This window comes from Rhinichthys klamathensis, unplaced genomic scaffold (genome assembly GCF_029890125.1).
Source record: "Rhinichthys klamathensis goyatoka isolate OS25496 unplaced genomic scaffold, OSU_Roscu_1.1 h1tg000150l_1, whole genome shotgun sequence".
NCBI lineage: Eukaryota > Metazoa > Chordata > Actinopteri > Cypriniformes > Leuciscidae > Rhinichthys > Rhinichthys klamathensis.
In genome coordinates, this window is record NW_026606685.1 from 1429507 (window position 1) to 1452074 (window position 22568).

The window sequence follows — 22568 nt, forward strand, 5'->3', positions numbered from 1 at the left end:
ACACAGAACAAAATTATAAAATGGCAAACAATAATCAATCTCTTCCTTTGGAATTAAAGAGAAGTGCTTTGTAAACATCCAGCATTTTTCTTTTAAAAATAACAAATTAAGTCAAAGGCTGCAGGACTCTTTGATTGAAATAGATCACAAAATTATTAAGTTTTTAGTTTGTTCTAAATTTATTTTCAACCTGAGGTAGAAAACTTGATAACATGAAAACAATATCTTGTTGGTATTTGACTTAAAAACATAAATAAAGGGATAATAAATCCCAATGAAAATAAGAATAAACAAAGTATTTGGCTGGCTCTATTGAATTAAATGCAAGCTAAATATTAGGCCTATGTATTTCTTTTAAAAGAAAACATATATAGTCCAAATTTTATCCACCAATATTATTGTACTTATTTTAATACTCTTTTTTAAATTATTAATCCAAATTTTACATGTGCCTTTAGAAAATCATCTATTATAATCTCATTATTTTGGTTTGTTTGTTTGAAGTTTAAGTAAAAATTATAGAAAGAAACTGAGAATATCTCTCATGCAGTGTTATTAATAACTGAAATGCAGTTAATTGGTAGTCCTAGAAGTCTACATGATCTTATGTTAGTGTTTTACACCGGGCATATTAAAACAAAGCCTAACATTTACTCAACACAGACAGGAGAAAGCAATAGGATATTAAGTTAAATGTTCACTGACTGAAACTCTTGAGAGCACGTCACATTCGGTTTTCCACAGACTTGCGTAACCAAAATATTCCGCTGTTTTTTGTTGTTGTTTTTTTTTACGTTGCACTGAAAGCTGAAAGTTGCACGCCGTGCTCCCCTTTTTCCAAAGCGCTAGGGCGGTTGCGCTCCGGAGGCGTCTGTCATTGCTGTGTTAGTTCTTGTCACTTGACCTACATGCTTGCGGCATTCTGAAAAGTAGAGATGTTTTTATCTAGATGCGGCGCGGACGCGCTTGGAAAAAACGAGCGCGTCGCTTCCATTATGAGCGCGCATACCGCGCGCCTACATTTGAAATAACGAACTTGAGCGCGCAAAAGACGCGATATGTGAACACGCACTTAAGGTGTTTTTTTCGGTGGAAATAGAGCGTCGCTGCTTAGTCCCTCTGCCATAGTGGTTGACGAGCACGGCACTTTAAGCTGGTGCACCGCTGGTGTAACTTTGTTTTCGTTTTGTGTTAGGTGCCAAAGTTCCGTACTTTGCAGAACACTCGGTGTAGCATAGTCTTTACGATTAATTAACCGTGACGTTTTAAATCGCGGTTAATTGTGAAATCCGGTAATCGCTGCATACCTAATCTCGGCAACCACTCACACCACACTAGCCACTTTGCAGCGAGTTTAGCTTGTTTAAGCACCACTCACATTTTCCACAGAAAATGTAAAACAGTTTTCTGTTTGCTTTGTACAAAAGCAGCATGAGGCTTCATAACACATCCTCATGTGTGTAATCATGGAAACACACACATTAGAGAGGTGAATGAAATCTAATGTCTCTGCTAGTCGAGCGACACTCAATTTTCCTGTTTGCATAATTTCCTTTTGTACAATTTAGTAAAGCCCTGCTCTTTCCCTCAATTATCATGTCAAACAACTGATGAGGCTAATGGGATAACAAGATAATAGCGGAGGTGACAAGATAGGCGTCGAGTGGGGCGCTTGTCTACAGTATGTGTGAATGAGTGTGTGTGTGTGTGTGTGTGTGTGTGTGTGCTTATGTGGGCGGATGATTGGACTTTTGATGACGGAGACAGACGTGTCCTCCCGCACAGCCTCTCTGTCTGGCATAAAGGAGTTTATTGATGAGCTTCATGAATTAAATATCCTGCAGTCTGCTAAATAAGTGCATTATTAATACTAATCTTTATCAGATCTCCAGTTTTTTCTAGTTTAAAAGTTCAGAAAGCAAAACAATGAGGAATAGATATGAATTAATAAAGGAATACATACTTACACACACATACATGCATGCATGCATACATACATATCTGCATTGATATATGCAGATATGTGTGATATATGAAATTACATGGCATTTTACATGCCATCAAGTCAAGACATAATTTCAGTAAGGGTAAACGATATACCATACCTTTACCATATAGTGTTTTGTTTTATTTTTTATCATTATCCAATATACACAATATTGACCAATACCGTTTTTTTTTCTTTCAAAACATATTCTATAAAAAAAAAACTATATATTGGCTTAATTATGCATGATTATTTCCCCTATTTTTATATTTAGATTACCCCTACCATCCTCTAGCGCTCACTTAAATGTCTAAAATATACATTTATTATATGTAAAACATGTATTTTATTGAAAAATATTGTTACATTTTGAAATGTTTTACATACAGTACATTATAATGTGATGCCTAAATTACCCTGTAGAATTTAAAACAACTGATTTTAGTTTTTAATGTTTTTATTTACATTTTTGTACATTTATCTGTTAATTATCAGCGTGTCATATTGTCAAAATTGATATGTCATCCATACCTACATTTCAATAATATATTTCAAATCAGCAATAAAATCTGACAACAATGATATCATGCTTTTTGCTTCTTTAGCTCAATATATGGTAAAGAGCATGCAAACTATAAAAAAAAATAATAACTGCGTGTTCTTTTTATTGTCAAAAAAAAATTATGTATAATTTTCTCCCTTACACTGACCTTATACAGCAGTCTACAGTTTGTTTGTTTGTTTTTATTCACAATTCTGGAATCCTACACTGAATATCTCACACTCTTTGACCTTGGGACTGTGTACGTGTGTTTGTCTGAGTCTGGTGTGAGAACAATGTCCATTAACAGGAACATGCATCCAAGAAAATCTCCAGAGGGAACAAAATCCCATGTGTATGGAAAGGAGAAGATGGTTAGACGGTCTCTCACAAGACTGCGGCTCTGACTGGGACACACTGATCTAAAACCTAATGAAAATTCACAGTTCGTTTAACTGTGTTAACTGTTAACTATAGTTATGGGTAACCAAACAATAGACCAATGGCTCCTCATTAACAAGATTACATCCATAAATATGATTACTTTACAACAAACTATGGTAATTTTGTTATGAAAGCAGTTAGAAAAATCCCCAAAGTCCCTCGCTTCCTTAAATTATTATAATTATACTATTATAAAAATTTCCACCAAAAGCATATAGCATATGTGATTTGCATGCAAAATGCAAATGCCTAACATGTAAATATTCTGAAATTCTTATTCCAGGTCTTTCTTGTTCATGGCTTTGCTTTTGAAAACCTGTGAACCATCTGCAAGGTCCAAGATTATCATGTACAACCTCCAAGACCAAACTTTTGAAAACCCACAAGTCTTTTCTCATTTTTAACAGCCAACAATTTAAGCCAAGCTTATTTTTACAGAGACATTGACACTTTTTCATCTGCGTCTGAATTCTGTTAAACAACCAATGAAGAAAACCAACAGCTTCAAATAAAAGCACCAGCTAAACAATGACGTTCTACGACCAGAACAGGTGTGTTTTTGCTAAGAAGAAGTAAAAGCTCCTCACTGATCTCTGCAGAAACTGCAGCATGACCGTGAAAGTGTAACATTAACATGCAGATCCAGTCATTCACTGCGGTGAATCTTCAGCCGGTGACTCCACACACTTATTAATCGCTCCTGGTCAATCTCAAAGAACAAATAAACATTTTAAGCCATCCATTTGGAACCAGTAAACAATGGACTCAGAGACCACTGACTTTCATTACAATGGACAGAAAACGCCGTGTGTGTGTGTGTGCCAACATCAATCAATGAAGAACACAACGATCCCATGGGATGTTATGTTCTGATCTGTGGTATTATGCCTAATAGAGGATTTTACATTTATGTCAATGTTTGACTTGTGTCCCCTGGCACACGGATAAAGAAAACATCCTGTATAGTTTTCTGTAACATACATCTCAATCAGATATAATGGATTACTTGACAAGACTTTTCCTGCAAGAACTTGGAAACTAAAGCAGAGAGGACAAGTTTTCCCTGAGGATGTCAGGTAAATATGTGTCTCGCAAACATGGATTTTGGGATTTCAATCCCAATTACCTATTGTTTTGAGGGCAAACTTGGGCATCCTGCGACAAATTTGATCCCACCAGGACAAAAATCTCTTCGATTCTCTTCATTTATTTTGACCTCCTTTGAAACTAAAGGTAATTTTCGTGTGTGCGTGAATCTTCTGACTGCATGATACATGTTCATTGATATCTTTTCCAAAGTGCTGAGTAAATAAGCAAGATGTGTCGTTATTTATTTGTCTAGCAATAAATATTTCAACTTGAATTCATTTGCTCAGCGAGATCCTCTAAAAAAAAACATCACCACCTGTAGAAGAAAAGTTTGTACGTATACTATGCGATGTATGCTTATGAATTGTGATCTGACACATTTTGGACTCGTTTGAGATCTCTCTTGTAGCGTAGCATCTGCTCACGCTTAGAACTCTGTGCTTGCTAAGCATGTTTGCTCTGCACATGGGAATGTGACAGAGCTGAGCACACAGAGCAGGCCTCAGTGTTTGACACGGCTTTGTTTGGCCCTTTTATTACTGGGAAACACTTTCTCCAGCTCATGAGAGAGAAGAAAGAGAGAGAGAGAGATCTGGCCACCTGGACTATAATTTTAGGCATTATAAGAATATGCTGAAACACTATAATGAGATATCTGAACTAGGGGTCGACCGATATGTGATTTTCAGGGCCGATGTCGATACCGATTATTACAGGTCAAATAGACCGATAACCGATATTTTGAACCGATATATATATATATATATATATATATATATATATATATATATATATATATATATAAATTATAGCTATGTCTGGTGTAAAACTGTAAATTAATGTCAAAATTAAGAATAACAAAGGGTTTTGACAAATACTTTCTTTAAATGATTTTAAACATATCTTTGAATCTGAGAACTGTTATTAATAATAATAATAATAACTTGTAAAAAGTGCAGGGAGCACCCAGCAGCATTCTGTAAACATTTTGTAAAACTTAAAGACTCTATTTTAATTTTTAAATAAACATTTTAGTAATCAAAAAGCATTTCTAATGAATTAAAATCAAACTTATTCAATTTATTTACAGTTTAACAAAAATTTAATTTTTAGGGCCTTGTGAAAAACCGAACTTTTATTTTGACGGGTTGCCGTTCAGATCTTTGAGTTTCTGTGTGTTTATGATATGTCGATAACTTTTCTCAGTTGAAGCATTAAAAAGCTCATGAAGTGACTAAGCGGCTCTGGAGATGATGTTTATGCAATCATGTCCTCAATGATGCGGCTGAGGCTGAAAACAGCGCAAGCGTCACGCGTGCTCCAGTGTGTGTGTGTGGTAAATTAACTGAAATCACGCGTCTCTGCGCCATTCATTTAACGTTAGAGACACGCAGGATTCATATTTAAATAGTCTTTTTGCGGTTTGATTTGTACTGACCTGCTTTTTATTAATTCATCAAAAAGTTGACAAATTCCGTGATATTCCGCTTTATACAGTAAATTCCGTTTTTATGACTGGATTCCGCGACTCCGTCTGTTCTGCATCGCGGAAATCACAGGGCTCTATTATATTGAGGTATTTTGCAACTTCAGTGTAGTAATCTATTGCTTCTTCAGCAAAGTCTGCTGCTGCCTTAACTTTGAGAGACAACTGAAGCGTGATCAGTGAAGCAGCTCTAGTCAGCGAGTGCTCTCTCGGTGTGAGAGTGCAACACTTTCAGTGCCTCAGCTCTCCGCGCTGATTGGCCGGACTCGTGACTCCCAACAAATCAGATGTGCGGGGACATTAGTCTAGTCTACAGAGTGGTGAGTTCCGACAAAGGTGGCTGCGTCAGAGCCAAATATAGCGCATTTCATTATTTTATCGGCAAATCGGTTTTGAAAATGGCCGATACCGATAACCATAAAAATGCTTAATATTGGGGCCGATAATCGGTCGACCCCTAATCTGAACTATCTGAGATATCTCAATTCTAAGGCAGCATCTCATGTATCTTATGCAGATTTCAGAATGCACTGCAGTGAGATCAGTGAAAATGTTTAGCCAGAATGGTGAATGGATGCAAAATGTATAACACTAAAACGTAAAAGATCAATTGTAGTTCAAATGGCAATCAACAATTATTTGTGTTGTATAATTTCACTCACACACACACACACTGATTTAAAAAAAAAAAAATTAAGAAAACTTTATACTTTTATTCAGCAAGAATGCCTTAAATTGTTCGATAATTAAAAAATGCCAAATTTCAGCCTATATATCAGCCTTGGCAATATATCGGTCATAGTTTCCACAAAAATTTTAACCAGCACAAATGTTTTTCTAAATTTGATTTTTATAAGAAACGCATATTCAAATCATTTCTAAAGGATCTTGTGACACTGAAGACTGGAGTAATGATGCTGAAAATTTAGATTTGGATTACAGGAACAAAAAAAAAAATGATTCAAATCCAAAATATTATTTTAAATTGTAATAATATTTCACAATATTCCATTACTATTTATTATCAAATAAATGCAGCCTTGAGCATAAGAGACTATGAAAAACATAGGCCAAGCAAGCCAAATGTTTGAACAGTAGTGTATAGAAGGAAGTGTATAATAGATACTTGAATATCAACTAAAAAAAAGACACTTGAAACCTCCTAGCACCTATTGGTCTTAGCGAAAAGTTCAGTGCACCTGCACCAGATTCATCAAGTGCTTGTGTGCTAAACCAGAGCCACTGAAAAACCACAAAACATAGCTTATTAAAGGGGCGTTAAGATGGAAAACATGCCATTAATCTGGCATTTTCAGTTGCCCCAAAGGGCAGTAAATCCCTTGAGTGGTCATGCATTCTTTATATCAGCCAGTTCTTTGTGTGTCTATAAGTGAGTGGTCTAAAACAGGCACGACGTGGGCTTTATCCCAGCCATCTGTCTGTCTGTCTGCCTGTCTGTCTGTGCTTCAGTCTGACAGCTGCTGGTCACTTCTGTGACAGCTAATGCTGTCAGCTAATGCTGTCAGCTAATGCTGACGGCCACATTCAGCCCAATTGACCGTGAAACACAAAGCCCTGGTACCCAGACCACAAAAGCATTAGAGGTATTGATGTCTGAAAAGACACACAGAAAGCAGAGAGGAGAAAGAATTATGCATTTTAGCCACGTCATGACCTTGCGTGTAAGGTTGCGTAACAAGATTTTAGTAAATAAAGGGAAAGAAATTCAATGCATGTATCCTTTATGAATTAATCAATCCCAGAATGCATTGCAGTGGAAATAAGCATATTAATTCAGTACTAAAAGACATTGAAAGACATAAGGATATCAGAATATAAGGATATGTGTCTGCTGAAGAATCCTCATCTTTAGAGGGTTTCTAGCACTGATGGATAAGTGTGTTGATATGGAGAGAACCTGCCAAAACCACAGAGTGCTGTGAGATACGTCTTTCTGACAGTGTGGTCAGGGTTCGACTGTCACTGCTGTTTGACTGACACATGTGACATATGAATGAATCAAGTATGATGTCATAAGGGCATGCTGCTTGCTTTCACCTATTTTAGAAGATTTAGCAAAAGTATGGTTCCACTTCCTGTTTCTATTTTAACTCGGACATCTACATTGTTTCAATACAGTCATTTCAAGAGATTTTAGATGATTTTTTTTAATATGTCAGCAGTTACACTACCATTCAAATGTGCAAGATCAGTTAGATTTTTTTTTTTTTTTTTTTTTTTTAGAAATTAGTGGTTTTATTCAGCAAGGGATCAAAAGTGACAGTAAAAACGTTTTAGATTTATTACAAAAGATATGCATTCCAAATAAATGCGGTTCTTTTGAACTTTCTTTTCACCATAATATCCTGGAAAAAATGATCAGTTTCCAAAAAAAATATTAAGCTGAACAAGTATATTCAACATTGCTGATAATAAAAAATATTTCTTAAGTAGGCCTACCAGTATATTAGATTATTAGAATGATTTCTGAAGGATCGTGTGACACAATCAGCTTTGTTTATCACAGGAATAAATGACATTTAAAATATATTGGGGAATTTTTTTTATTATTTTAACAATTATTTTTCACAATTTTACCATTTTAATTGTATTATGGATCAAATAACCTTGTGAGCATAAGAGACTTCTTTCGAAAACATTAAAAATCCTACCAACCCCAAACTTTTGAATGGCAAAAGTATTTTAGAAACTTGTTGGTCGTTCTCCATAACTTTTGTGTTCCACAGAGTAGATTAAACATTCTAATGTTTTAATCATTACATCTAGTACATGATGACAGAATTTTCAAGATTGGTGAAGTTTAATGAGAAATTAAAAAAGGTCATATATAAATATCTTTCACATTGCCACAAGTCAAGTTCTAAATGGCACAATGCCATATGGTTATTAAAATAAACTCCCCTTGAGGAATCCTTCTAACATCTGTGCAAAACCACACATATAGGCATATGACTGTCTGAGTCATTTGGGGAAATTTTAGCAGAAGTGGTTGGTAAGTCGATGGGTGTTGGCCTCGGAAGAAACTCACTGGCTTTTTTCAGACTTGCTAAAAATAAAACCTATTGTTAAGGATCGTGATGATGATACTGGGGCCACCTTCGGATTGGGATGGATTTGGCTCTGATTTGGGCAGTTCAATGGGCCGCCTGACTGCCTCTTTTTTTTGAGGTTCGGACGGTTTAGACAAGTTAGACCATATTCTTAGTCTCTAGACCTTTATTGCTTTCACAACTAGGTGAGAAACTTTTGCCAAACCTAGAACTTTGCAAACCACAATTCAAGACAATTGCCTTCTGTAGTGTCTTTCAAACTATAAAGATATCATTCAACTTGTTCTGGGAAAAATTCACAAGCTGTGTTGTTTTAGCATCTGATTCAGTAAAGAAATTATAGAAAAAAAATTGCACAGCATTGGCTCTTAAAGAGTCAGTTCACCCTAAAATGAAAAGTCTGTCATCAATTATGACGTTCAAAACCTATAAGACTTTGGTTATCTTCGGAACACAAATGAAGATGTTCTTAAAGAAATCTGAGAGATTTCTATCCCTCCATTGAAATTCTATAGAGTCTATGAAAAAAAAAAAAACCATATTGAGCAGTTTAATCCAAGTCTTCGGAAGAGACATGAATGCGTTAGCTATATGATGAACCGATTTAATTTAGGCTTTTATTCACACATAAACTTTGATCAGCTAACATACTTAAGCACTTAAATATGGTAAACAGAAGCTCAACTCTACTTGCTCAAAACGCAAAAACAAACCTCATTGGTTCTTGCGGGAGCACAAACATGCAGGTGTGACACGCCAGGATGAACCTTACTGGTTCTGGCTTGTTTACCCAATTTGAATGCTCTATGTATGTTCGCTTATCATTGTTTCTCTGAATACAAGCCTAAATTAAATCTGTCAAGGTGATGATACACAGGGCAACTTTTAGGGCAATATTGCCGTCAACGGGCAACCAGATGAGAGACAGGGCCCACGACCGATCTAAATTATCCAGATAGAAATTTATGGCCCATTTTCAACGAGAAAGTCCTCAAGCAACAATCGCTCGGCAAGATTGCCCAGCAACATTGCTCAAAAAGTTGCCCTGTGTATCATCACCTTTATAGAGTTTTTTTTTTAAACATTTTGAACAGTCAGACTTAAATAGACTTTCCATTCATATTTTGCACGTGACGTCACAAGTACTGGCTGGCGGGCAAGAACGTCGTTCTCCAGCAAAGAAACCCAGTAAACTAATCAAGGATCTTGCCAGGACGTCGCCAGTTTTACTATACAAAAGGTGGTGTTTTGAGGTTTGTGATATCTATGGTTTTCAACGAGAACCAGAGATGACCCAACAGTAGAGCTAGATTATTTATGGAGGAATTATTACTGCTCGATTATCTTAAAAAACCTTGTCTGCTTTACACAATTTAGCTACCTTGGAGTTAATCCTATTTCTAGTACATAGTTATGCAGCTAGCTCGCTAACAGACTTGATAGCTACTAAAAGACCCATAAGACCTGGAACTACAGGACTCTACGTAGAAAATACCCGTTTGTTGCCCGCCAGGTATCCATGGTAGTCACGTGACTGCAAAGTATGAAGAGGGACAGAAATCTCTCAGATTTCATTAAAAAATATCTTCATTTATGTTCCGAAGATGAACGAAAGTCTTATAGATTGGGATAGGGATTGAAATTTTGGCCGATACCGATAACCAATAATTCTGTCGTGACAACTCTTGGGAGATTGGTATGGTAATAGAGATTGGCATGGTAATGGATATGGCAATGTTAATGTATTTGGTCTTGGCGGAATAGATCTGCGGCACCAGGGCAAGTACCGAGACTTGCTACTGTCAATACATTCACGGACATTGCTGTGACCATGTAAGACATGCTGCTGCACATGTAACATACATGAATTAACCCTGTAGCAGGTGGAGCCAAGTATTTGAATGTTTGAGCAGAAAGCTCATTGGCTGCTGATGCAACAGCAACCAATCAGCTGTGCTATGTAGATAATGACATGATTTCTACCTAAAGACCTATCAGCCACCACCATTCAGAGTTTCATGTCAGACCTATGTAATTCTTTATATTTGAAAGCCGATAACCAATATATTGGCCGATAAATTTAAATCCAAATTTTTGGGTAAACCAATCCAAATGTGGCAAATGTGTGCTACATAATAGTGCTACAACACCATTCTCCATCATTTCATCACTAATCGATGAATTACTGCTGCCAGGATTGCTAGCAAATCTACACAAACATTTTTAAATAACATAGTTAGTGAATAAGACTGAAAAAGCTATAGTGATGCAAAAGTGACGCAATGAATTTGCCTCTCTGACTTTGAATTCTCCCAAACAGCAGATGAGATGGTTTACAGTCAGCGAGCTGCACGCAATGCCTGAACGAGACAGAGACAGACAAGCCCGCATCACAAACACAATCACAGCGTTGGGTCATGCAGGGGTTTGATATGGAAAATGAAAGGAGATCACTCCTCTAAATAGCTACGGTTATGTCGCTCTCCCCTTACTGGCAAATAACGTTCTTCCATCAACGTTAAATCACCATAATGTGTCGTAATAAGGTTAGAAGATTGGAAGAGGGTTAGGTCCTCCAGTACAGTATGTTTTGTATGTGATGATGTCACCCATAGAAAAGAAAAATCACAAATGAGATGTCTTTAAAATCTCAGTTTCAAAACGAAATTAAATAATTAAGCACACAGATCTGATCAGCATGACCCATTCTGTTTCTGAATTACTGTTGAACTGTGTGCTTCCTTCTCTTCCAGATATCATCATCTCCTACAGTGTCAGAGAGCTGACAGCTTGTTGTGCATTCCTGCCTCTTCCTTTCATTAGTTTCTATCTGCATCTGCATCTCCATCTACCTCTCCCCCTCTGCCACTCACCTCCTCTAACTCAACATGAACCTCAAACTGACTCCAAGCAGAATTTATTAGTACACAAAATGAGAGATTCTTCTCTGTTCATAAAAAATAAATACGACAATCGAGAGCTCTTTTAATATCTCAATCCTAGATAGCAATGAGAATAAATGAAGAGCCGCAAATAGCTTAACAGCTTAGTTCACCCAAAAATGAAAATTCTGTCATTAATTACTCACCCTCATGCCGTTCCAAGACCTTTGTTCATCTTCAGAATACAAGTGAAGATATTTTTAATTAAACCCGAGAGTTCCCCTAACTATGATATCTATGGATTTTTAAGGTAATCAGCTAACCTACTGAGTTCACTTTGTTATTGGTGTTTTATGCTATTTAAATATCTAAACGTTAGTGTGAAGAAGAAAAATTAAAAAACTTTTAAATATCAATCTGCACATGCGAGGGACATTGGTTATGCTCATTTTTGCTTGCTCCTTTTAAGTTATCTTGAGTAAAACTGCAAAAAATTTCATGAAGCAGATACTAAAGACTAGGGCTGGGCAAAAAAATCAATTTTTCGATTAATCGTTTGTTTAAATGTGGTCGATTCAAAATCGATTCTCAACGGCCACGAATCGATTTTTTCCATATTCAGGGCTCGCGGTGCTGCGTCTTCTCACTCTGCACAAGGCAAGCGTCAAGCGCTGCAGGCGTCGATACACACTCGTGTTTAGGAGTCGGGACATGATTCACTTGCACAATCGGGCCAGCATTGCATCGTAACTAACGTTTATCATTTTCACGTCTTTTTTCAAGCAATTTTAAACTATCCTGTGCTCGCGCACTCGTGCATGTTTTTCATTGCGTACAGCCTAAATCCGCCTCACAACAAACAGCTCGCCAGTAACAAAAGTTCTTTTTCGTGGATTATATCGCTTTAACAGTTAAAAACACGCAAAATGATGTCAAAACTCTGGTCTTGGTGAGTAACCTCGCAAATGACAGTCGGTTATGTCTTAAATAAGCATAAAACGCGTGTGACAGACAGTATAATGAAACAGTAATGGATCCGTGGACTAGTTCTTAAAGTGAACGCAACCATATGTGTCTGTCATTAATTTTGTTGTCAAAACAACATAATATAGCATTAATTGTAAGGAATCAGAATGAATAGCCTATGTATTTAATTCAGTCAGGACTAAAAGACTATCCAGTGTTATTTTACATTGGATTACTTTATTCAGTTTCTGTAGTATTTCTGACCTACCCAAAAACTTTTCTTTTTAGGTTTCTTTATTTGTGTCTTTAGGCCTATTCTATTGTATTTATTTGTGCTACTTTTTTCAATTTAATTCAAAGATTGAAATCAAGCTTCCATGTGTTGCATAAACTCTTAACAAAAAAATTACCCCATTGTAAAAACAAACATTTAGGTGAGAGCAATGTAATAAAAAATTGTCTAAAAAATGATAACTGATATTTAGACTGAGATTTGTATTACATCTATATTCATTATAGTGGAATCGAGAATCGAATCAGGAATCGAAATTCGAATCGAGAATCGAAATCGAATCGAGAATCGAAATCGAATCGAACTGTGAGCTTGTGAATCGAAATCGAATCGAATTTGAACATCTGAATCGATACCCAGCCCTACTAAAGACCTGAATCGGAAGCGATGTGATCTGTTTTCCGGCTTGGTCACGTGACACTCGCCATAAAGCCTATTTCTTCACTTCTGTGTCAGTCTCTGATGCTGTTCACTTGTGTGTGCTGCTGACGCAGGATACGGCCAATACTGAGCCGGCGTTCTGATGTAGAACCCAGAAGCGCTGCACTGTTTTCTACGTGAACAGCATCAGAGACTGACATTGAAGAGAATAAATTGTTGAATAAAGTCGTTATGGGTTTTTTTTGTGTACAAAAAGTATTCTTGTCGCTTCAAAATTAAGGTCGAACCATTAGTCACATGTGCTATTTCAACAATGTCTTTACTACCTTTCTGGGCCTTGAAAGTGGGACTTAGCCTACGTTGCAGTCTATAGGGGGTCAGAAAGCTCTCTGATTTCATCAAATATCTTAATTTGTGTTCCGAAGATGAACGAATGTCTTATGGGATTGGAACGACATGAGGGTGAGTAATTTTTGGGTGAACTAGCCCTTTAAATGCCCTGATTTTTCTCCTTAGAAAAACACCCCAGTAATCTCATGTGTCTCCTCTAGTTTTAGAAAATATCTTCTCAATATGCTTAGATTTGCCAAAGTCTTCCAAGCCGAAATTACCCCGCTAATGCTTTCACACCTTTTTTTTTACCTCTACTGTTACTGTATGTCAACCATCATTAGTCTATTTTTATTTCTCCTTAAGAATTTTAGGAGAAAGATCTGAGACAAAGAATGTAAAACTGAGAACTCTAACCTATGGATGCCCAACACAAGCGTTTCAGACTAAACTAAAATCTAAATCGTAGCAGGTAAGAACATCTGAGCTATTTTAACACTTCCTAAAATTGTCAAATCATAGCTTTGTCAAACAATGATATGGAACTTAAGGCTTGTTTAACATGGGAAGTTGACAAATAACATGCATGAACTTTTTTAATATATTTTTTTATATTAATAGCATGACATTCAAGCCTATAAAATGTAGCATTTCTTAAAAATACAAATATTTCTTATGTCATATTTAAAAAATAACTTTAAAATAACAAAATATTTTAAACTTTTTGAAACTTGCTTAGTTACAGACAAAGTATAGGCTACACGATGTCACACAGCAAGACGCTGTTGTCACTGATTGACATACAAGCCAACCCATAAAGAGCAACACCTAGCCTATTACACACTGATTATAGTTCATTCTGTGTTTCTGTGGCTATGACAGAAATAAATATAGCTGCAATCCACTCTAGTGCTGGATGACCTCTACATAACTGCAGCTTAGCAAAACAATATAGGCTACGCGTCTCACGACAGCAAAATAACCACATTCATACAGCCAACTTGTCATTATAGCAGCATCCAAATGACTGTAAACAGACTAGTATTACCTTGAGAACTGCTATCCAGAAACGTCCACAGAAATGAAGTGGAAATTTTTCAAAAACCAATCCAATACGTGGATTCACTGTGACCCAAGATTCAATCCCGAACGTGACTCTGTCCGATACAAGTGCAGCATTACTGAGTCAGACAGCCTGGTAAAAAGTCGGTAGCTGCATCCGTAAAATCAAAAAGCTCCATGGGGCAGCCGAGAACCGAAAACAGCAGAGCTGTCATAAACTTTTCCCCTCACTGCTCACACACCACCTGCAATGGGGTCTCTTGGGGAAATCGACAGCCTCCCTTTGCTCTCAGTCAGGACGACCACGGGGGACTTTGAGTTCAGCCCCTCAACATACAGTCACATACACTACACGAGCATTGCCGATACACAGACGGGAGGACTGCGACCTCAGAGCGAGAGAGCGTGAGCTTGTTTGAGGAAGTGTGAGAGGAGGAGAGATCCGAACACCTCACACACAAACTCCCTGTTCGGTTCAAATTGCATACAGACTCACAGTGACAGTCCCCATCACTGCCCCTAAATGCGAGATGGTTGTCTTTCTTATACTAGTATTGTGTTTTCAATACGCTTTTGCTCTAAAAATGTCTGCACCTGCAGTAACCTACAGAGTCGTTCACAAGCGGCTCGATCGCGCTAGGTGACTTCTCTACATCGCTGGCAAACGATGGGGATGGATTTGCAAGTTTAGTTAATGGATGTATGTAAATATCCACTCATTCCAGTGAACTTTTTGTTTTCTGTGATCTGAGTTAAGCTATTTTTTACAGACTCCCCCATCAAATGATTCAGTGCGTGAGTTTCCAAATGATTCAAACTTAATTGTTTCAGAGACCGTTTCCGTGAACCGTTTGACCGATTCAGTGAAAAGAACCGACTCAAATGAGCGATTCATTCGCGAAGTTCTTATTCTAAATACGGGACTCACGAAATGTTTTAATATCAACAGGGAACAGGTTTCTCATGTGCGCAGGCTATACCAAACTCCCTCATCCCACAAAGAATTTAACTGGGGTTAATGACTTTATTTGTAGGTTTTACACAAATGTCCTAATTTTATATTTTACACAAAATTCTAGTCCCAAAAAAATACAGTGTTTTAGAAGAATAGAGGCTGAATCTCGAGTGTCATAATATTCCTCTGTCACATAGCTGTCAATCACCTCACACAATGACCTCACTCTTAAAACATACATTTTCAGAACAATTAAACAAAACTTGCCCTCCAACTTAGCCTAGGCTATTGTTATGTCTGTGATCTCATGAAAACCACCATTATAATAATTATTTTATTTAAAGAAATGTAGTTGAATCAAGGCAGTTGATTAAAAATCTGTAGGATCTTGGCTCAAGACTTTTATTTTGACTAAATCTGATCAAACCTGACTCTAAATTGTTTTGGTTCCCATAAAATCCATACAGTATTTATGACTAAATGAAACCCTTTCAGCTCAACTGTGGCTTGATCTTTGTGTCATAGTGACACTTCAAACAGAGGTCTAACATCAGACAGCCTACTACATTCCTGAGCGTTGCTTTTTCATGACTGTCTTATCAAACCATCAAACACAATGTGGCAACGGGGTGGGGCTCCACAACCATTTAAACAAAACAAACTCGGTTACGTATGGTAACCCTCGTTCCCTGAGTAGGGAACGGAGACGTCTCGTTGGAAACTCCTCCTACGAGACGTAGGAGTTCCCATACGAAAGGGAACCAATGTTGCTGGAAATGAGAAAATGCCAAAGCAAAGCAAGGTTAATTCAAGTGTCGTGTCAGAAATAGGATTATTTAAAATTAAACGTGCTGGCCAGATATTGTGTGGACAGACTGTGTGCATGTAATATTGGAGGTAACATGAGACTGAAATTGAATGTTGGTTGATTCTCTTGTCTGATTATTTTGATCAATTTTATACAATACAGGCACATAAAAGTGCAAATTCTTCGATTCTACAAAAAAAAAAAAAAATTCTCCAAAAAGCTTCTTCTGTTTATCAGGACAGGATGCTTTTCTATTGTTTGAGATGGTTCTTAAATTGTAGTGTTTTCTCGGTGGTCCTGTCGACAAGATTGCTGCACAGTTTCAAGTGTGTAGAGTCAGGCAGGAGGAGAGAGAGACGTGTGTGTGAGGTAGAGGGAGGATTGACTGCTGTAGACTTTATTACTGCTGGTGTGAGTTATTGAGTTTTCTTGTACAGCTTTGAGACTAATGGCTGGCACTGTAAAAGTGTATAACAAGACAGTCTCTCAGACCATCATTGTATAGGCTACTGTATGTAAGATGTCCATGAACATGAATATACATAGAAAAATCTGAATCTGACTCATGCCAGTCCTTTGAATATAGTTCATTGAATCTAAATTCCAATAACTGAATCTGGATCTAATGGGATGTGATTTAGGATCTTAATTTGAATCTAGATCTAAATATAGTTTTGATTCTGGGTCTAGATTTAAATGTGGATTTGAATCTGAATGAAATCTGACTCGTACTAAGCATTTAAAATGTGATTTAATTAATTAACGGTTTTTATTAATTGAATTCATTTAATACTTTAATTGAATCTGATTTGTAATAAATTAATCTGGACCTAATGGGATCTCTTTTGGGACCTGAATCTGGATCCCAATCTTGACCTGAAATTGGATCTGAATCTTGATCTGAATATAGTTTTGGATCTGGGTCTAGATTTAAATGTGGATTTGAATCTGACTTCAGATCTGAAGCTGGATCTGAACGTAGTTTTGGATCCAGATATAGATTTAAATGTGGACTTGAATCTGAATTCGGATCCGAATCTAGATCTAAACATGGTTTTTGATCCGGGTCTAGAATAAAATGTGGATCTGAATTTGGATTTGAATCTGGATATGAATATAGTTTTGGATCCGGGTCTAAATTTAAATGTGGATTCGAATCTGGTTTCGGATCTGAATCTGAACATAATTTTGGATCGGGGTCTAGATTTATATGTGGATTTGAACCTGAATTTGGATCTCAATATGGATCTGAACATATTTTTGCATCTGGTTTTGGGTATGGATCTGGGTCTATAGATTTGAATGTGGATTTGTACCTGAATTTGGATCTTGATCTGAATGAAATCTGACTCACTAAGCATTTGATAATAAATAAAACCTGGTACAGTCTGTAATGATGCACTGTTCCTATTATTTTGCGGTTATTTATACGTGTTGTTTACATAAGACTATAGATTGCTGTGCTGTTTTAACAGGGGGAAAAAAGCATATTTAAGACTTAAGCATCTGGAAAACTTTATTTATTCAGTCAGTAAAAAGTAGCAAGTAAAAATAAAAACCTTCACTTGTGGTTGCAATTATCACTCTGACCTGCTTTTATGGCCCATTACGTATGAACATCTAACCCTTTACAATCTAACTTAAAAGTATTTTTGGAGCTGTTATTCTGGGTAGATGCCTCAGATTTTAATGCAATACGATACTGTGCAAAGTCACACCACTGATCAGGTCGATTTAAGCTACACTGGCTTTAACGTATAATAAAAAAAGCATACATATCTTTATCATGATTAGAGCAATTAAAAACATTAACCTTTTTCTGTATCCAGATGGAAATCCGCCTCGCTTCATTGGCGCAGTGTGCCGTCCACTCAAGAGGTTCCAGATCTCTGTGTCATTATTAATCATGGTGGTTATGTTGGGCAGCCATGCTGGATGAAGTGCAGAAGTCACCCACCGCGCAACAGCTGCTGATATTCTATTTCCTACAATGCACAAGGAGAGACAGAGGTCACAGCGCTTACTGGGATCATCAAACTGTTGCCGTGGTGACGACCACTGGAAAGTCTGACTCATCATGAAAGGTTTGAATTTTTTAACTTTTGAGGCACAAAGATTCATTATTTATTGAACACCATTTGTACTCATTAGACCCATGGCTATTAACTTTGACATGGAGCCTTTGGGATGCCCTCTAGTGTTATTATGAATATGCTTATACTGTATAATGTGCAAACAATAAGTTGAACTTTCTTACTCCAAGTAATAAAACTGGAATGTTTGGTGTGTGCAAAGTGACACTGAAGTGGGGATTTCTGACTCTGTTATTGAAATCTGCTGACCCAAATAGATTAAGTGTAACAAAACAAGGTGTTTTCTTTCCACTAGTCTTCTTTCCATGTTATGGAAGCCTCTATTAGCCTCTTAACAGCAAATAAATGGACTAAAAGAACTTTTCTGATTTTCTTTTAATTCATACAGTATCAATTGGCCCTACAAATGCAACCGCATGGTTCAGACCTGCAGAGGCTTCACCAGGCTCATTTCTTGTGTCCAGAACAGTTGGCCAGGTTCACAGTTTGTGGACGGATGGGGGAGAGCATGCAAACACATGGCATGTTTGTTCAGGGTATGCGTCTTTGTAATTGGACGCTAAAATAATAGATGCTTTCCTGCTACCAGTCAGGCAAGACCAACAGCTGGGCTGGTGTAAGACCTTTAGCAGGGCTGTGTGCCATTCAGCAATAAACTAAGAGTCGGAAGTATGTATATATATATATATATATATATAACTGGAAGTACATAATAAAAATACTTTTATTAATACTTATTATACTTATATTTATATTTATTATAATACTTATATATAATATTATATAGCCAAGTCAAGTCACATTTACTTATATAGGTCTTTTTACAATACACTGTAAAAAAAATCCAGTTGTTTTTACGGAAAAAAACTGGCAGCTTACCAGAACTTTACTGTCAAAAATACTGTATCAACATTTTTGGTTTTACAGACTTAACTTAAAATTTACTTAATAAACTTAAATTTACTTAAATTACTTAATTACTTAATAACTTAATAAACCGTAATTCATTATCTGATATGATGATAATTTACCAACCTATTGAAGTATTAATATCTGTTTTGTAACATTGTAATACACTGACAACCAACAATCATCACAGTAGTGATGAGAGTCACATGATATATCAAAGCTCATCACAAGCAATAATACTATTATATTGAAGCTGCACAGTGTTATTCGCACAAACATTAAACACCATCATGGTAACACACATGAAATTTTAAAAATGCAATAAACATTAATTTAACAACATTAAATGTAACATAAAACCCTAATGTACATAACTGATTAGAAAAGAACTAAGAAAACTAAGAAGAAACAGAGTTATTTCAACAAAAATAAATCAAATGTGAAGTGTCATGCAGGGAATTGTGGGAATGTCAATTTACGGTTGTTCTTTTCACTTTCAAAAACTGTAAATTTAACGGTATTTTACAGTAAAATTACATTAAATGTACCGTTAGATCTATCACAGTTATTTACCGTATTAAGGAAACTTTCTGTTAACCAATTAACAGTTTTGCACTGTAGCATTTTTACCGTTAAAATCACGATCATTTTTTACAGTGTAGGCCTACAAATTGTTTCAAAGCAGCTTTACAGTGGTAATAAACAAAGATTGTTTTGGCTGTACAGCAGCTCTAGAAGAAAGTCATTGTCTAGCTTAAGTAAGTTTTTAATTGATTCATTTCTGTTGTAAAAATCATTAGTTATTAACTTAGGGGCCGCTTACATGACACCATTTTCACCTGAAAACAGAAAACTTTTAATGCGGTCTGGCTGTTCATTTACATGACAACGGCGTTTTGGTGGCCTGAGAACGCAAATTTAATTAAATAATTATTTATATAATTATTGTTATATTAATATTCACAACAACGTGGTTGTGATTCAAAATATGAAAAATAAATATCTGAAATGTGAATATTTTAACTCACAACAATATGGTTGACAATTTGTGGGGGTGTAGAGATGAATTAAAATGTACTTTTGATTTATACAATTTAAATATTTTTTTAAATGTTTATTATATTCTAGTTTATAGTAGTTAACAGTATTCAACATACCATCAAATAAATAGCTCATTACATGAAATTATGTTTTGTTGTAAAACTTGTCTTAGTAAATATTTGGTGAAATGAAATCCCTCTCTAGAGAAATCAGTAAATCTCTTCTCCTTTTATGCAAATTCATGCTACATTTAATAATTTATCAATTGATTTCTTTAATTCTGAATTTTTGCACACCCAGACACATACTTTTACAGAGAAAAATCCTCAGGTCAGAGGTCATGATGTCCAACTCTGTGTGTGTGATGTTTCCCTGGACATATCTTGAAAAACAGTTTTTTCTTTTAGAATGATAAACACGAGACCTTGTTGACCTTTTGATGTACAACCATAAGCATCTGTTCCACCAGCTGTAAACATCACAAATCGTGTCGCTATTCCCATGTGCAAATGTTTTCCTGCGTGTGCGTGTCTGTCCGAAGATTCGTCGTCCATTTCTCACAAACTCTGAGCCCCAGGGCAGTAACCTTACTGTCTTTGCAATGGGACATTCACAGTGTTGAAGTCAGGTCAGGTCAGAGGTCAGAGGCCAAAGCAGACCCTTATAAATTGTGCCGGGGAACAGTAGGGAAAATACTGCTGAGAACGGAACTCGTGAGAGATGTTTGTCCCTGCGAGATGATCCTCCATGTTTACCCAAGCTGGGAGTAGAGAGGAATCTGCTTGTGTGGTGATAGTTTCTGTGTTGACACATTCCACAGTTTCTGAGCTCTCTCATGTCCTGACACATGAAATAGATGGACTCCATGAATACTAATGTTTCATAAAAGACCAAATAGAAGTGTGTTATTCATTGAACATGAAATGAGATCGCATTTCAACGTTTAAAACGTTGGAAGGTCCAAATATAGAACCTTGAGGGACTCCACCTCGACAACAGCAAAGGATATCTAAGCCCCCGTCCACACTACTGCGTTTTCGTTTAAAAACGGAGACCTTTTGCTACGTTTGCACCTCCCGTCCACACTAAAACGGCAAAAACGGAGACCCAAAACGGAGAAGTTTAGAAACGCTGCCGATCCGTTTTTCGTTTTGAATCTCCGGAGGGCGTTTTAGTGTAGACGGGTCAAAACGGAGGACTTTAGAAACGATGACGTAGTAGAGGCTCACGCTCGGCTCTATGATTGGGTGTCATCAGTCATGGCGTATATCTTTGCTAGCAGCTGTTGTACAAGTAAATTCTGCATTTTACAACACTATAACTGCCTACATGCGCCGGAGTCAAGCTATTATTCGAGCAATCTGTGACAATTCCCGTGTGCACAACGGCGTTGACCGCACATGGAGCGTCGGTTTGGGGTTAACCCAGAGCATGGTGGGATCATTTTATCAATGAAGTTGTGTTTACACGGCGCGCGCATGCCCAGTGTTGGTGAATGGTCACGTGATCCGCATTTTCAGTCGTTTTAATGTGGACGGAGATCAATTCTAATACGCAGCTAAAACGCTGGTGTGGACGGAGATCGTATTCGTTTTAATGATCCGTTTCTAAACTAAAACGCAGTAGTGTGGATGGGGCCTAAGAACTCAGATATGAATCTGGTTCTGATTTAGATCTAGCTTTGGTTCTGTATCTGGTTTTGGATCTGGATCTGAATCTGAATTAAATCCAGCAGAAGAACTTTCCTAAAAAATGGGCTAAAGGCATTGCTATGATGCTAGGGGGGATGTGGGTGGTTGCCAGGGAGTCTGCAGTTGCTAAGTTGTTCTGAAGGACTTTTGGCCTGTTTTTATGCAGTTGCAAAGGCATTATGGGTGTTTTGATTTCTAGCCCAAGTCAAAAAAAGTCTCTATTATATTCTTTAACTTAAAGTCACCTTTTAGCACATTTTTTATATCTCTGACAACCCGGAAGTCAGTCAGTTCCAATAGAGATGCATGGAGAATTTTCAAATCTGCTTTAAGCTTCAGATGCATTTGAACTTTTGCAGCTAAGAACGTATGCGACTGCCAGTCTGGGAATAATTTAATCAAAATTGTGAGATTAGTCAAGAACAAAGTAAAAATAATTGCCACTAAATGTCAGAGATATATAGAAAGGAGGATTAAAGAGATAATATGAAAAATCTGTCATCATTTACTCTCAAGTTGTTCCAAACCTGCATGAATTTG

At 36.8% G+C, this 22568-nt stretch overlaps 1 protein-coding gene across 2 annotated transcripts in view; it reads right to left on the reverse strand.

The window, feature by feature from the left end:
- Positions 1 to 18238, reverse strand: part of arhgap24 (Rho GTPase activating protein 24) — a 144634-nt gene extending 126396 nt beyond the window's left edge. The window contains exon 1 of one of the 2 annotated variants that reach the window (XM_056258292.1): positions 18108 to 18238. The gene's annotated coding sequence lies outside the window, so the exon portion shown is untranslated. Of the gene's footprint in view, positions 1 to 14517; positions 14927 to 18107 lie in introns of those variants that run through there. The other variant, XM_056258291.1, reaches the window with a different exon arrangement.
- Positions 18239 to 22568: the final 4330 nt, after the last annotated feature.